This window comes from Oryctolagus cuniculus, chromosome 11, assembly GCF_051225735.1.
Source record: "Oryctolagus cuniculus isolate XC-2025 breed Fujian yellow rabbit chromosome 11, ASM5122573v1, whole genome shotgun sequence".
Classification (NCBI taxonomy): domain Eukaryota; kingdom Metazoa; phylum Chordata; class Mammalia; order Lagomorpha; family Leporidae; genus Oryctolagus; species Oryctolagus cuniculus.
This window is the reverse complement of record NC_142877.1, coordinates 70339050-70352867: the sequence shown is the minus strand read 5'-3', so window position 1 is coordinate 70352867 and position 13818 is coordinate 70339050. Positions and strand designations below refer to the sequence as shown.

At 40.8% G+C, this 13818-nt stretch overlaps 1 long non-coding RNA gene across 1 annotated transcript in view; it reads right to left on the bottom strand.

Annotated features, from left to right (window-relative positions):
* The window catches only part of LOC149123513 (uncharacterized), a 57308-nt gene extending 44861 nt beyond the window's left edge, over positions 1-12447 (bottom strand). Inside the window, exon 1 of the long non-coding RNA XR_016216874.1 lies at positions 12297-12447. This is a non-coding gene — a long non-coding RNA (uncharacterized LOC149123513). The remainder of the gene's footprint in view (positions 1-12296) is intronic.
* Positions 12448-13818: the final 1371 nt, after the last annotated feature.

The window sequence follows — 13818 nt, the reverse complement described above, 5'->3', positions numbered from 1 at the left end:
CTCCTTCTCTCCCTGTGTAACTCTTTCAAATAAATAAATAAATCTTTAAAAAAAATAGAGAAGAAGACTTCCCAATTGCTCATGAGAACTTGCTACATGTGGGCTAACTTTTCTTTCTACTGAATTACACGTAATAGTTTGGACAGAATTGGAGTTCCCTGAAATCAGTTGTCTAGAAAAATATAAATAAAATCAAACTGTAGGCTGCTCAACATTACTGGAGTAGAATTATCACTAAGCCTAATTAAAAAAATGCGTCATTACCTAGATCATATCCTCTGAAAATTATGAGCAATAGTTAGAAAATTAAAACTGTGACTCACAGAGAGGGAACATATTGATTTGGGGGAGAATTTTTTATGTAACAAATACATCTTCAGGTACGTATTTTTAAGCTTTTCATAAAGTAAAATGTATTGAACATTTTTATTCTGAAAATAAAATATTATTTTGTTAAGCGGTCTCTTTAGAACTTTGTAACCTTAGATAGGAAGATTTTTACACTTGATCTTAGCCAAAAGGCCAAGAAGCAATAGGTAGGGAGAGTTTTAAGTGTCTTTTCTTTCTCTTGAATTTTTTATACTTTTATTTTGAAATAATTTCATACTGAACAAAAATTGCAAAACCAATACAAAGAATTTTGATGTATCTTTACCTAGCCGCTCTGCATGTTAAAATCTTACCTAACCACAGTATAATTTTGAAAATCAGGCGACTAACACTGATACTATACAGAATTTATCTAGCTTTTGCCAGTTGTTATATTAATCCACGATCTGGATTCTGATCAGTTTAATCCTGCTTGAATTTAGATTGTAAGTACTTTTGGTGAAGGCACCACAGATGTGCTATTGTGGGATTCTCAGCACCTAATATCAGGCAGGGAGTCCATTCTGTTGGTATTTCATATTGTTGGTGTGTTACTTTTGAATACTTGGCTGAGGTGCTTGTTGAGTTCTTCAATGTAAAATGACTCATTTTGCCTTTGTCCCTAAAAACTATCTTGCAGAGAGATACTTTGGGGGTTTGTAGATATACTGTGTCTCACATACTGGCCCACTGGTTGCAACTAATTGTTTTTTTAAGAAAAGATTTATTTGCTAATTTGAAAGTCAGAATTACACAGAGAGAGGGGGGGGAGAGGGAGAGAGAGAGAGAGTGTCCTCCTTCCTTCCCATCTGCTGGTTCACTCCCCAGATGGTCGCAATGGCCAGGGCTGCACCAGGCCAAAGCCAGGAGTCAGGAACTTCTGGGTCTCCCATGTGGTTGCAGGGGCTCAAGAACTTGGGCCATTTTCCACTGCTTTTCCCAGGTGCATTAACAGGGAGCTGGATTAGAAATGGAGCAGCTGGGACTCGAACCAGTGACCATATGGGATGCCGGCACTGCAGGTGGTAGCTTAACCTTCTATGCCACAGAGACAGCCCCACAACTGATGATTTTTACTTCCATAATTTCTTTGACATTTAGTCATTGGAATTCTACTGTGAAGGAGAGCTTTGCCTTCTCTCCCACATACTAGTCATTCAATTATTTATGTATAGCAGTGAAGCCATGGATTTTTATTTTACTCCATTTGTTACAATCCATTACTATCGTCATTTACTTTGTTTACATTTTTACTAGTTTTTGTTAGATATGACCACCACAGTTCCTCAGGTTGGCCCCTGTATCTTTTCAACATGGCTTCATCACTGTTTTTGGATCACTTCTTTTCTCTCTGGCACCTGTAGATTTTCCTGGCAAATCTTATTCTTTCCCTAAGGTAAGTCCTTTCTCCAAGGATTCCAGGTTTTTCTTATTAGGGAATGGTATCCAGAAACCAAGGTCAGGATGCTCACTGTGTTCATTGTTACTGGTGTTCAGATTTCCAGGGTCTCTCATCAGACAAAACTAGATAAAATCTATATTCACAAATTCATGGGCACATACACATAACCTAAATATCTAGCTGTTTATCTGTGTACCTATTATCTAAATCTATGTATCTATGCATCTATGTATCGATCTATGTATCTATCATGTATATCCATCCTCTAAACCTATCATCTACCTATCTTCTATCTATCTATCTATGCCTATCTATCTATCATCTGTGTTTATGCATCCTCTAAATCCATCATCTCCCCCCACCTCTAATCTAATCTCCATCTCTGCTATTTATCTCTATCACCATAAGTTCATACCAGTACATTGGATTCCAATTCAACACTCATGGTTCCTTCTGGCCTTTCTACTTTCCTTATCTGCAGCATCTTTCTCTGGAATCAAGAAATATGTCTCTCATTATTCAAAGTTTATTCACTTTTTCTTTATGACCCTAAAATATACATGAACTGGTTTCAGAATTACTAGTCCATGCTTCCCTGGGGTCACGGAATTTACCAACCAGCAATGTTTATGTGCATTCCCTTCTGTGTCTGTTCAAAGCACTCAAAACACTGCTTTTTTTTTTTTTTTTTTTTTTTTTTTTTTTTTTTTGACATGCAGAGTGGACAGTGAGAGAGAAACAGAGAGAAAGGTCTTCCTTTGCCATTGATTAACCCTCCAATGGCTGCCATGGCCGGTGCGCTGCGGCTGGCGCACCGCGCTGATCCGATGGCAGGAGCCAGGTGCTTATCCTGGTCTCCCATGGGGTGCAGGGCCCAAGCACTTGGGCCATCCTCCACTGCACTCCCTGGCCACAGCAGAGAGCTGGCCTGGAAGAGGGGCAACCGGGACAGAATCCGGCGCCCCGACCGGGACTAGAACCCGGTGTGCCGGTGCCGCAAGGCGGAGGATTAGCCTAGTGAGCCGCGGCGCTGGCCAAAACGCTGCTTTTTCAAAGTTACTTAGGTTTAGTTTTTCTTCCTTGCTTCCTTCAAAGTAGTTCGGTATAGAGATAGTCTCATTTATTTTCTTTTTCATATTGAATTTTGGATTGTGAGCTCATCTTATCTGTTTTTAATCATTTATTTATTTTTTGGTGGATGAAACATTCCATGATTTCTAAAAGTAAGAGCTGCACAAAGAGTCAAACTCAGAGAAGTGTTCTGGTCCCATCCTATTCTATCCCTTGCCCCATCCTTTATCCCTGTATGTAGGAAATCTTGTTAGTTTCTCAGTTGAACTTTTTGTATTTCCATTGACATAAGTGGCAGGTGCATGCATATTTTATTTCCCTTCCCTTCCCTTCCCTTCCCTTCCCTTCCCTTCCCTTCCTTTCCCTTCCCTTCCCTTCCTTTCCCCCTTCTCTCTCTCTTTCTTTCTTTTTTCCTCCCTTCCTTCCTCCCTCCCTCCTTTCCTTCCTTCCTTCCTTCCTTCCTTCCTTCCTTCCTTCCTTCCTTCCTTCCTTCCTTCCTCTCTCTGTCTGTCTCTCTCCTTCCTTCCTTCCTTCCTGCACATGATGTTATGAACTATGGGGAATGACACCGTCTCCTCCAGATGTGGGCTCCCTGAGCTGCTCTACCAGGCTTCCTCTGAAAGACACAGAAAGCAAGTTCAATCATCATCATCCTTTTCTTTGTCTGCTTTCAGTCCAATTATTATGGAAAGGAACTGAGTGGGAAAAGGAGAATGGCTGGGTGAAAGAGCACCTTGCAGTGATCCAGCAAGTGGCATGGATGTAAGAGGGAGTGAATTTCATTGTACTTTACGAACACAGAAAACTACAGAAGATTTTATAGCCACTCTGCTTTGGCCTGGCCTAGCCCAAGCTGTTTTGAGGTTGTGGGAGTAAATCAGCAAATTGAAAATCCCCCTCTCTCTCTGTCCCAAATAAAAAGAGATATGTATTAATTTGTTTGAAAGGCAGAGTGTGTGTGTGTGTGAGAGAGAGAGAGACAGAGAGGGAGACACAAAGAGAGGTCTTCCATCTCCTAGTTCACTCCTCAAATGGCTATATTGTCCAGGGCTGAGCCAAGCCAAAGCCAGGAGCCAGGAGCCAGGAGCTTCCTGCATGTCTCCCACATGGGTGACAGGGGCTCATGTACTTGAGTCATCTTGTGCTGCTCTCCCAGGCGCAGTAGCAGTGAACTGGATCAGAAGTGGAGCAGCCAGAATGTGAACCAGTGTCCATATGGGATGCCAGCATTGCAAGTAGCAGTTTAACTTGCTGTGACACAATGCCAGGCCCAATAAATATTTAAAAAAAAAAAGATTCTGTAGCCATAATATTTATGAAATTCAGCTGTATTCTACCTTCTGATTTTTTCACAAGTGTGATCTTGCAGGAGTAAAACTAGGTGTCATTCTCCTGTTTAAAAACTCCCAGTGGATTCACATTTGTCTCAGAATAAAGGCTTCACTCCTTCACATGGGTTCAGAGTACGTCTCCAGGCTCAGTTTCGTGTGCTGTACTATCTTTCTTCACATTTGTGTTTTAATCACTTATTTCACAGTCTATCTTACAAAGATAGACTGAGGACAGAGGCTGTCACTTAATTTTGGGTTCCAGAAGCTAGAACTGTGCCTAACACAAAGTAGGTGCTTCATTTATGTTGTGGAGTAGGTAATGAATGAGTGTTTTTTGTACCTTGCTTGGTTTTACTGTCCTTGTTTATCTGTTCTTTAAGATGGTTTCTTCTTTTTTGGCATGAGGAATGATTTTCCTGTAACTTTAGGCCTCTAATTATGATGAGTTGTGGCTTGTTATGAATTTTTCAAAATTTAAAGCAAAATCTCAAATTGGTGCTTTCAGAGTAATTTATTTAAAAATAATGACAAATGCTTTTCTTATCATTTGTTTTCTTACCTACATGGGAATGATTTTCAGTTGTCAGTGGAATAAATAGTCCTCTGCCTTCTATAAAATGCAACTTGAAAATGTCCTTTGAAAATCTGCCTACCATTTCTGGAAGGCAACACTTTCAATCAAAAGCATGATCAACTCTGGTGATAAATGCTACAAGACAGGATTTCATTATTTTTTATGGCTGAATAGTACTCCATAGTGCATATATACCACATTTTCTTTGTCCAGTCAACAGTTGATGAATATCTGGGTTGATTCTGTATCTTACCTAGTGTGAATTGAACTGCAACAAACATCGGGGTACAGATAACTTTCATATGCTGATTTCATTTTGTTTGGGTTAATTCCCAGGAGTGGGATGGCTGGGTCATATGTAGATCTATTTTCAGATTTCTGAGGAATCTCCATACTGTGTTCCTCAATGGCTATACTAGTTTACATTCCCACTAATCGTGTATTAGGATACCTTTTTCCCTAAATCTTCACCAACATTTATTGTTTTTTGATTTCTGTATGACAGCCATTCTAACTGGGGGTGAGAAGAAACTCATTGTGGTTTCAAACACAACTAGCACCTTTTAGTGGAGTCAATTCCAAGGTCCACATTCTAAATCTGCAACAAATCACTTATGATTTGTAATTATTAATTTTTTTTTCATTTTATTTGAGAGGAAGAAAGAAAGAGCATCAGAGAGAGACCTTCCATCTACCGGTTCACTACTCACATACTTGCAACAGCCAGGGCTGCATCAAGACAAAGGCAGGGACAGGGAATTCTGTCTGGGTCTCCCATATGGGTGGCAGGGATCCAAGTACTTGAGCCGCAATCTGCTGCCTCCAAGGATGTGCATTAGTAGGAAGCAGGAATTGAAAGCTGAGTTAGGATTCAATCCAGGCACTCTGATACGCAATATGGGTGCCCTAAGTAGAATCTTAGCTGCTAAGCTAAATGCCACCCTTCATGGTAATTGTAATAGGTATGCTAGGAACTCAAGAGGGGTAGAGGATCCCTATGACACACTCACTGTCTTACTTCCTTATCATCTTCTGGAAAGATGTAATAATACTCCGATGGACTCAAGAGCATAATAATTTTTCTTTGCCAAAATCCTCTGACCTTCAAGCAAATAAACCCTAGTAGGTAACCAAACTCATTTGGACATGTCTAAATTTACTTAATGCGTGTGTACAAAATATATCTGGAAAGTTATAATTCCTTTATTATTCCCCAAACCTAGGTAAAAGAAAGAGTTTGCAATAAGAAAAATAAAAGCAAGAAGGAAAAGAATTGTATACTGTGCACAATTTATTCACCAAACTTCTAAATGATAATGACTAAATCTTCTTAGAGCTTTTGTCACACAATCTCTTTATAAATAAGTACCTTTTGTTCTAGTCATTTGGAAATATAAAAACAATACATGTTCATGATAGAACTATTTGAAAAACAGAAATACACTTTAAGAGTTTCATGGTTCATCGTGTCTTCACTGGAAGATAGTTACTGTGAATATTTTGGTGTAATTCCTTTGTCTAGATATATAGATTATAAATAGATTGAAATACAGACACAAGGTATTGATACACATACATAGATATTCAGCTTATTTCCTCAGACTTACTCTTATCTCATGAACATTGTGTAGATCACTTAACATTCCTCAGTACCTGTTAGAAAAGGCTTTATGATGTCTCGTGTCTAACTATGCTGTGTTCTATTTAATGGTCTGGCACTGTTAGATATTTTTATGCTTTCACTGAGATGAACACCAGATTGCTCTTCTAAATCCTGTCTGAGTAAGAGACGAAAGTACACCATGAACTGCATAAAAACAGAGGGAGATTTTCTTAAGGAATGCAACAAGCTTCATCTGCCCAACAAAATCCTGAAATTAATAACTGCATTCTTTTTTTTTTTTTTTGTAAAAAGCCACAAAATCAAGAAGCTTATCTGAGCTGTATCAAAGTGTTGCAATTCAATGAGAATTTATTTGTGTCTGAAATCCCTCACCACCATCCATGGGCATGAGAGTGACAAGAGGAAATCATTGGCAGATTTCTAGTGACTTCATAAACCAAGTTGCAATTACCACAAATATGATAGTTTATATATGATATGCAATATTTTGACTTTTCTAGGAGGTAAGACTAAAGGGAAAGAAAATTAGAGAAAAAAAATCAAGGGGTATTTACTGAACCTTAAAATTGGCACAGTGATATTTCTCTATTTATGCAAATGGCTTACCTTTCCCTGTTACTGAGCAGCCACCTGCTTTGAGAGGTATTTAATCAGAGAAAAGCAATGATTAATTTGGCAGCCGAAATACCATAAATTAAAAGGAATTAGATAAGTCCTGTAAGAAATTAGACTGGGGATATAGCAAGAGGAATAAAAGGAAGATTCACTTTAGTGTTCTGTACTACAGCAGCATTAAAGCCTTCTATAGCATGAAAATGCAAATTAAAATAATATATACTCTTCTATACCTATTGAATTGAAAAGGACAAAAATACCATGTGTGGGCAAGGATGTGAAGACAGGGGAATGCCCACACAGCACTGGGGAAGCGACAGCAGTTACGTAATATCTTAGAAAGCTGGAAGTGTCTAAGCCTTCCAACCGCTCCTAGGTAAACTTTGACACTTGTGCATGAGGAAACACACACAAGGGCATTACTGGAACATTGCTTAAAGTAGAGAAATATTGAAAACAACCCAAGTGTCTGTGATGGTAAACTTTATAGTGTAAACTTGACTAGGTTAAGGAAGAGCTAGAAAGCTGGAAAAGCATGATTTTTGGTGAGGCTGTTTCCAAATGATATTAACACATGGGTCTATGTGAGCCAGGTGGGAAGATCTGGCCATGGCATCATCAATTGACTGGGGATCTCGAGAGACTAAATCTGGAAGCAAATTGGTCTCTCGCTCTCAGACCTGAGCCATGCTTGACTACTGCCTTGCATTTCAGTTTATGGCCTTTGAACTCCAGGACTTACATCAGCAGTCCATTGCTACAACTCAGGCTTTTGGTCTTGAACAGAGTTACATCCTCAGCTTCCGGTGGCCTGAGTTGTGCCGTTAGCATCCCAGGGTATCCAGCCTGCAAATAATTTGTCATGGGACTTCTCAGTTACTGAATGCATGATCCAGAATGCTAATAAACCCCATTTCATAAACACACATGCAGGCACACACACACACTCTCAATTCTGTCTCTCTGTAGGCAGGAGAGAGGCATAGATTTGGGAGTAATGGCGCGGAAGGCAGGGTGGGAGGGATGTCTACCTCAGGCACAGGTAAAACGGATTGAATTGTCTGCAGAGAAGTCAAAAACAAGCATAGAGCAGACTAAAAGTCAGTCTGCACTCTTATTACCATATGCCTACATTTTCAACAAAAAGGAATCAGTTGTTTAAGTTCTACGTAATTGCTGTGGTTACTGAAAATTTTTAAACTGCTTTACCTATCCTTTAATTATTGTTGTTTTCTATGTGGAAGTCAGTTGAGGGTTTCGAGCTATGAAGTTCCTTCCTGGCATTCATGAATTCAACTACAGGCACCTCAGGCGATAATAGGAGAGATGAAAGTGAAAGGATGGTCTATAATTATTGCATCAAAGTCTTGTAGGTTTGTAGTTATGATTCCCTTTTGTTCACACCCTTGGGTGATGCTGGCCTGATTGTAACTTTACTTGACCAATGGGACAATTAACGTGTGCGATGCAAACAGAGGCTGAAAAGGTTTGTGTACTGCGGGTCTTGTTCTCTTTTGGAGCTATTGGCAATGCTACAGTCACTGCTGTGTGAACAGGTCCAAGCCAACCACCTGAATGATGACTAATACAGTGCCTTCTCACCCCTGTAACCCCAACTGAATCAGATCAATTGCTAGACATGGCAGAAAGGCTACCCTAGATCATCCAGTCCCTCCAGCTGCTCCCTGAAATGTGAGTACAGCAGAGATCCGCCAAGCCTGCAAATTTGAGTAGAATGATTCCATTTACCCTAGATTATCATGAGAAATGAGAGAGATCGATTTCAAAGTGATCTTTATTACTCAGCAAAATCTAGCTAACACAAAGTTCTTGAATTGGTGAGTGAAGGATTATAGAAGGCAGAGGTAGGAGAGACAGATTAATCTTGAATACTAGATAATATAGTATATTTATGTTTGCATACTCACATGTACTGCTCACCATGCTCACCAGCTAGGATCAAGAGAAAGACTGTAGGATACAGACTGAGACTATGTAAATTCAAATCCTGGCCTTGTTTTTATTGGCTGGTGATCTGGGACACATGTCTTATTCATTTTTTTAAATTATTTACTTCATAAATATGTGGAAAAGGTTAAGTGCTAACTTTCATAAAAGGATCTTGCTCATAATAAACATTTTTCAGCATTAGCTAAGTATGCTCTTGGGTGAAGACAGAACGTAAAAAAGAAATAAAATGGTGGAGTAAGTTGAAGGAATTAACACGTGCTAACAACAAAATCTTCAATAACACAGGATCTAGGATAGCTTCAGAGAGTCAAGGCAGAGATATAGGAACTTGAATAAAAGAAAATGAATGATGGTGAGCATTTTAACAAGGTGATTACAGAAGAAGTTTTTTTTTTTTCACATGAAAGAGTAACAGTAGTGATCCCATTGAAGTTAAAAGAATAATTTTATGGAAAAAAATGCAGCCCAGAGCTTACTTTCTATAACAATGTTCAGTGACTCAGGGGTAGAGTTTGAGAGGGTGAAAAACATCAGCATGGTTAAGTTGCAAAGGATATAGCAGATGAACAAAGATATAGGGACCCAGTGTGAGTCTAGAAAGAGATGGCTATCATGTTTCAGCTGGCCAAGAGGCAAGAGAAATCAAAAAAGGAACTGAGAGAACAGAACAAGGTCAAGGGGCAAAGAGCAGGAGTCATGTGCACCTGAAAGTAGGAAGCTACAGCTTTCTTAGGTGACGGTTAATATCCTTATTGAACATGCTATTGCCTAGAGATAAATGATCTTGTTGTAATTCAATTCTGCATAGTTTTCTTCAAAGAAGGTTTATTTTCTGAATTTCTTTAAGGGATTACAAACCACTTAAAAGAGAGGATCCAGGAGCAAGTATTCTGTGCACAGTTAAGGTGCCACTTAGGATGTTAAGGGAAGCCCACATGCCACATCAGAGTGCCTACGTTTGAGTCCTGGCTCCCCTTCCAGTTCTGGTTTCCTGCTAATGTATGCCTGGGAGGCAGCAGATAATAGTTCAAGAAGGTGGGTGCCTGCCACTAACATGGGAGCTCCAGACTGAGGTCTAGGCACTAGGCTTCACCTTGGCCCAGCTCCAACTATTGAGGGCATTTGGGGAGTAAACCAACGGTTGGAAGACCTCACTTTCTTTGTCTGACTCTCTCTCTAACTTTCAAATAAATGAAAATAAATTTTAAAATATTTTTAAAAGAAACAGGAACCAACTGAAGGCACAGTTGCATTAGAGAGTACTGAGAACCCCCACTCCCTCTACCTAGTAGAGCCAGAGACTTTGGTGAGAGTTCTAGTTTTAAAATCCAGCCCATCTGAGTTACTTTCCTCTGGTGAGGCTATGCCCATTGGCTTTTTTTTTTTTTTTTTTTTTTGACAGGCAGAGTGGACAGTGAGAGAGAGAGAGACAGAGAGAAAGGTCTTCCTTTACCGTTGGTTCACCCTCCAATGGCCGCCGCGGCTGGCGTGCTGCGAAGGCAGGAGCCAGGTGTGCTTCTCCTGGTCTCCCATGGGGTGCAGGGCCCAAGGACTTGGGCCACAGCAGAGAGCTGGCCTAGAAGAGGGGCAACCGGGACAGAATCTGGCACCCCGACTGGGACTAGAACCTGGTGTGCCAGCGCCGCAGGCGGAGGATTAGCCTATTGAGCCGTGACACTGGCCAGCCCATTGGCTTTTTAGTCTCAGTCTATAAACTTCTCTGAAAGTGACCACTAGTATCCTGGGTTGCTAAGGTGACAAAGAAAGGGTTGTGTCTAGCACTCAGGGCGCATCTGGGGATCTGTCTGTGTTCAGCCATCCTCCTGCATGCCCTGCTCTCACATGCGTGCCCTGTAACTCCTGCCCCTCATCATTGCCCTCCTACGTTCTGTTTTCCAGACCCAGCACACATCTCAGCCGCCATGGAGACTTTGCCAGCTGCTTCACCCCTCCACAGTCCCTTCCTTCTTAGAACCATTATAGCAGCTCATCTACCATTGAGTATATGCTGTCTTTTATTTCAGGTCTTTTTGAAAGCTGACAATCAATATTTTTAAAGCTAGAAGATGCTTTATGCAACCCAACCCAATTCTCTCATCTAGCTAACGCAAAAATGAAACCCAGGGACACTTAGTAAATGACAGAACCAAGGCTAGACTGCAGCCTCCCTTTGTCCTTATTGGCGATCTCTCCCCTGTGTTACATACAAGTCCTGAGGGGCCGGTCTGAACCTGCGCCACGTGCACGCCGGGTTCTCAGCAGACATTGCCATGACATAGTGCTTTACCGAACTATGCACACCAGTGAAAGAAGAATACTTCTCTGTGTAGAACAAATTTTACAATTTCAAAAGATCCTTAATGCTCTTCCATCCCTCTGATATATAAAATTTCCTTTAGAAAGAATTAGGTTTCCATTTGCCATAAAAGACATTCAGGTATTTCTTAGTTACTGTAAGCAAAATGAGATTAACCACTCTTAGCGTTCTTCCTATAATTCACTGCTAAGAGTGGTCTTATTCAGGTTTTACATGGACCAGTTCTGACCAGTTAGTGCAGGTTACGGAGACTCATTCCCAGGAGAGAAAAAGTCTCCCATGCTGTTTTTTTTTTTTTTTCTGATTAACTGGAAAAAGCTTAACTGTGGATATTTGTTTTAGTTTCATTTTATAAAAGCATCAAGGCATCAATTTAACAAACACAAATTTAACATAATTGGAGTGATATAGATTGGAAAAAATGAAACAGAAGAAAACATAGGATACAGCATTGAGGCTGAAACTGTGTGATTACCACAGATTATCAACTTCACCTGTTGTGATTCTTCATTATAAAAAATCATTCTATTGCCCAAGAGCACTCAAGATCTCTATGTGTGACCTGATGCCCATCTCCTTCAATGTCGTCTTCTCTGAATTCCTTTGAAAACCGAGTGCAGAGCCCTGTCATTCTCATTGCAACTAGTCTGCCTGTGACTGTTAAGAAGACATTCCCTAGAATAGTCCAAGCCTATCGTGAATACCACTGCGACTAATCAGTGCTCTGGATGCTCATTTCAAGGTGGTCCTAACTCTCAGGAAGGGCCCTGAGCTTCCAGAAATAGAAAAGATTCTTAGCCCTGAGCTCAGGTGGGACATTCCAGCCATGTGGGCCCCCTCCTCCGCTCCACCTCAGCCGCCTTCCTTCCCCGCCCTCCCTCATTTGGGAGAAATGACAAACACTACCCACTTGCAGTAATTTCTTCTGATTTCACCTACAGGAGCCCCAAACCTACAGAAAGCACATTTAATGGTTTAATATGTAATTTGTAGATAGTATTTTCACAGGAAAATATTCTCACCCGCTTGGTGCGAGTCCGCTGTATGTTTCTCCTCCAGACTTGCTCCTTCCCAAATGACTACTGCTTTTGCTGGTATTTCTCTGAAAGTATATTCACAACTTCTGTGAGTGTCAGACAAGCTACCTGAATTCGCAGGCAGCTTCCTGTTGGGTTCACATTTTGCAGAATGCACGCCTGTTGTGCAGAAGATGGGCAAGGTGTTTGAGAAAACAGGAAGCACCTGTGAATGTGTGACTTTGTTCCTGGAAGCAGAAGGCTCCCTCTGAGATGGCTGTCAATGCCTCCTGCTTTTCACCTATGAGCACTCTATAAAGCCTCTAAGTACTTCAGAGCCTATGGACAGGCTTCTGCATGGCCAAATTATTTGGAAAATCTAGAACATCCATGAGCATGCTGGAAATCCACAGATGCTATTTTTTCCATGCATGGAAAGCAAGGTGGGCTTTTAATTGTCATGGGGAAGTTCAAACCAAATGAGCACTTGAGGCAACAGATTTGTAGAGCTTTATAGGTTATTAATTTGATAAGAAAATGTCTTAATTCATTGAGTCAATTATTCAGTAAACAGTACTGAATGCAAGGACTCAGATGGATGCTAGGAAGACACTGGAGACATAACCAAAGTGTTTGGGTGGAAGTTCAGATTCCTAATTTCAGCTCTAAAATCACTCAGAAGAAACTGTCATTTCAAGTTTGCATTTTCATATTTACAGGTCTGTATGATTTAGTGATATGTGTAATTGAAATGTAACTGAGATATAAAAATGCCATTATCTGGGGGCCGGCCCTGTGGCACAGTGGGTTAACAGCCTGGGCTGAAGCACCAGCATCCCATATGGGTGCCGGTTCGAGACCCGGTTGCTCCATTTTCGATCCAGCTCTCTGCTATGACCTGGGAAAGCAGCAGAAGATGGCCCAAATTCTTGGGCTCCTGCACCCACGTGGGAGACCTGAAAGCAGCTCCTGGCTCCTGGCTTCGGATCGGCGTAGCTCCAGCCATTGTGGTCATCTAGGGAGTGAACCATAGGATGGAATACCCCTCTTTCTCTCTCTCTCTCTCTCTCTCTCTCTCTCTCTGGCTCTCTTCTCTCTGCTGTGTAACTCTGACTTTCCAATAAATAAATAAATCTTTTAAAAAAATGTTATTATCTGGAGTTGGGTTAGGACCTTGCTATGTTGTGTACCCTAAACCATCATTAGTGTCTGGTTGGCCCAGTTCGTAGCAGCCACTGCCAGCAACACCCATGTCATGCATTCAAGGTCATTGTTGGCTAATTAAGTGAACCCTGTCCGTTGATGGAAGATGCCATACCTAATTGCTACCTCACAAGTACACTTTCAACTTTTGCAAAGTATCTCTGGGTCATCAAAACCCTACTATCACTCTCAGGGGAAACAATTTCAACAGCTTTTATTTTGCCCTACACAGTTGGGTAGAAATTCTCTTTTCATATCTGGGCCAAAAAGGTGGGATAAAGTAAGAAATGCAGTTACCTCCTTCATAAGCATGTGATCAGGAAAA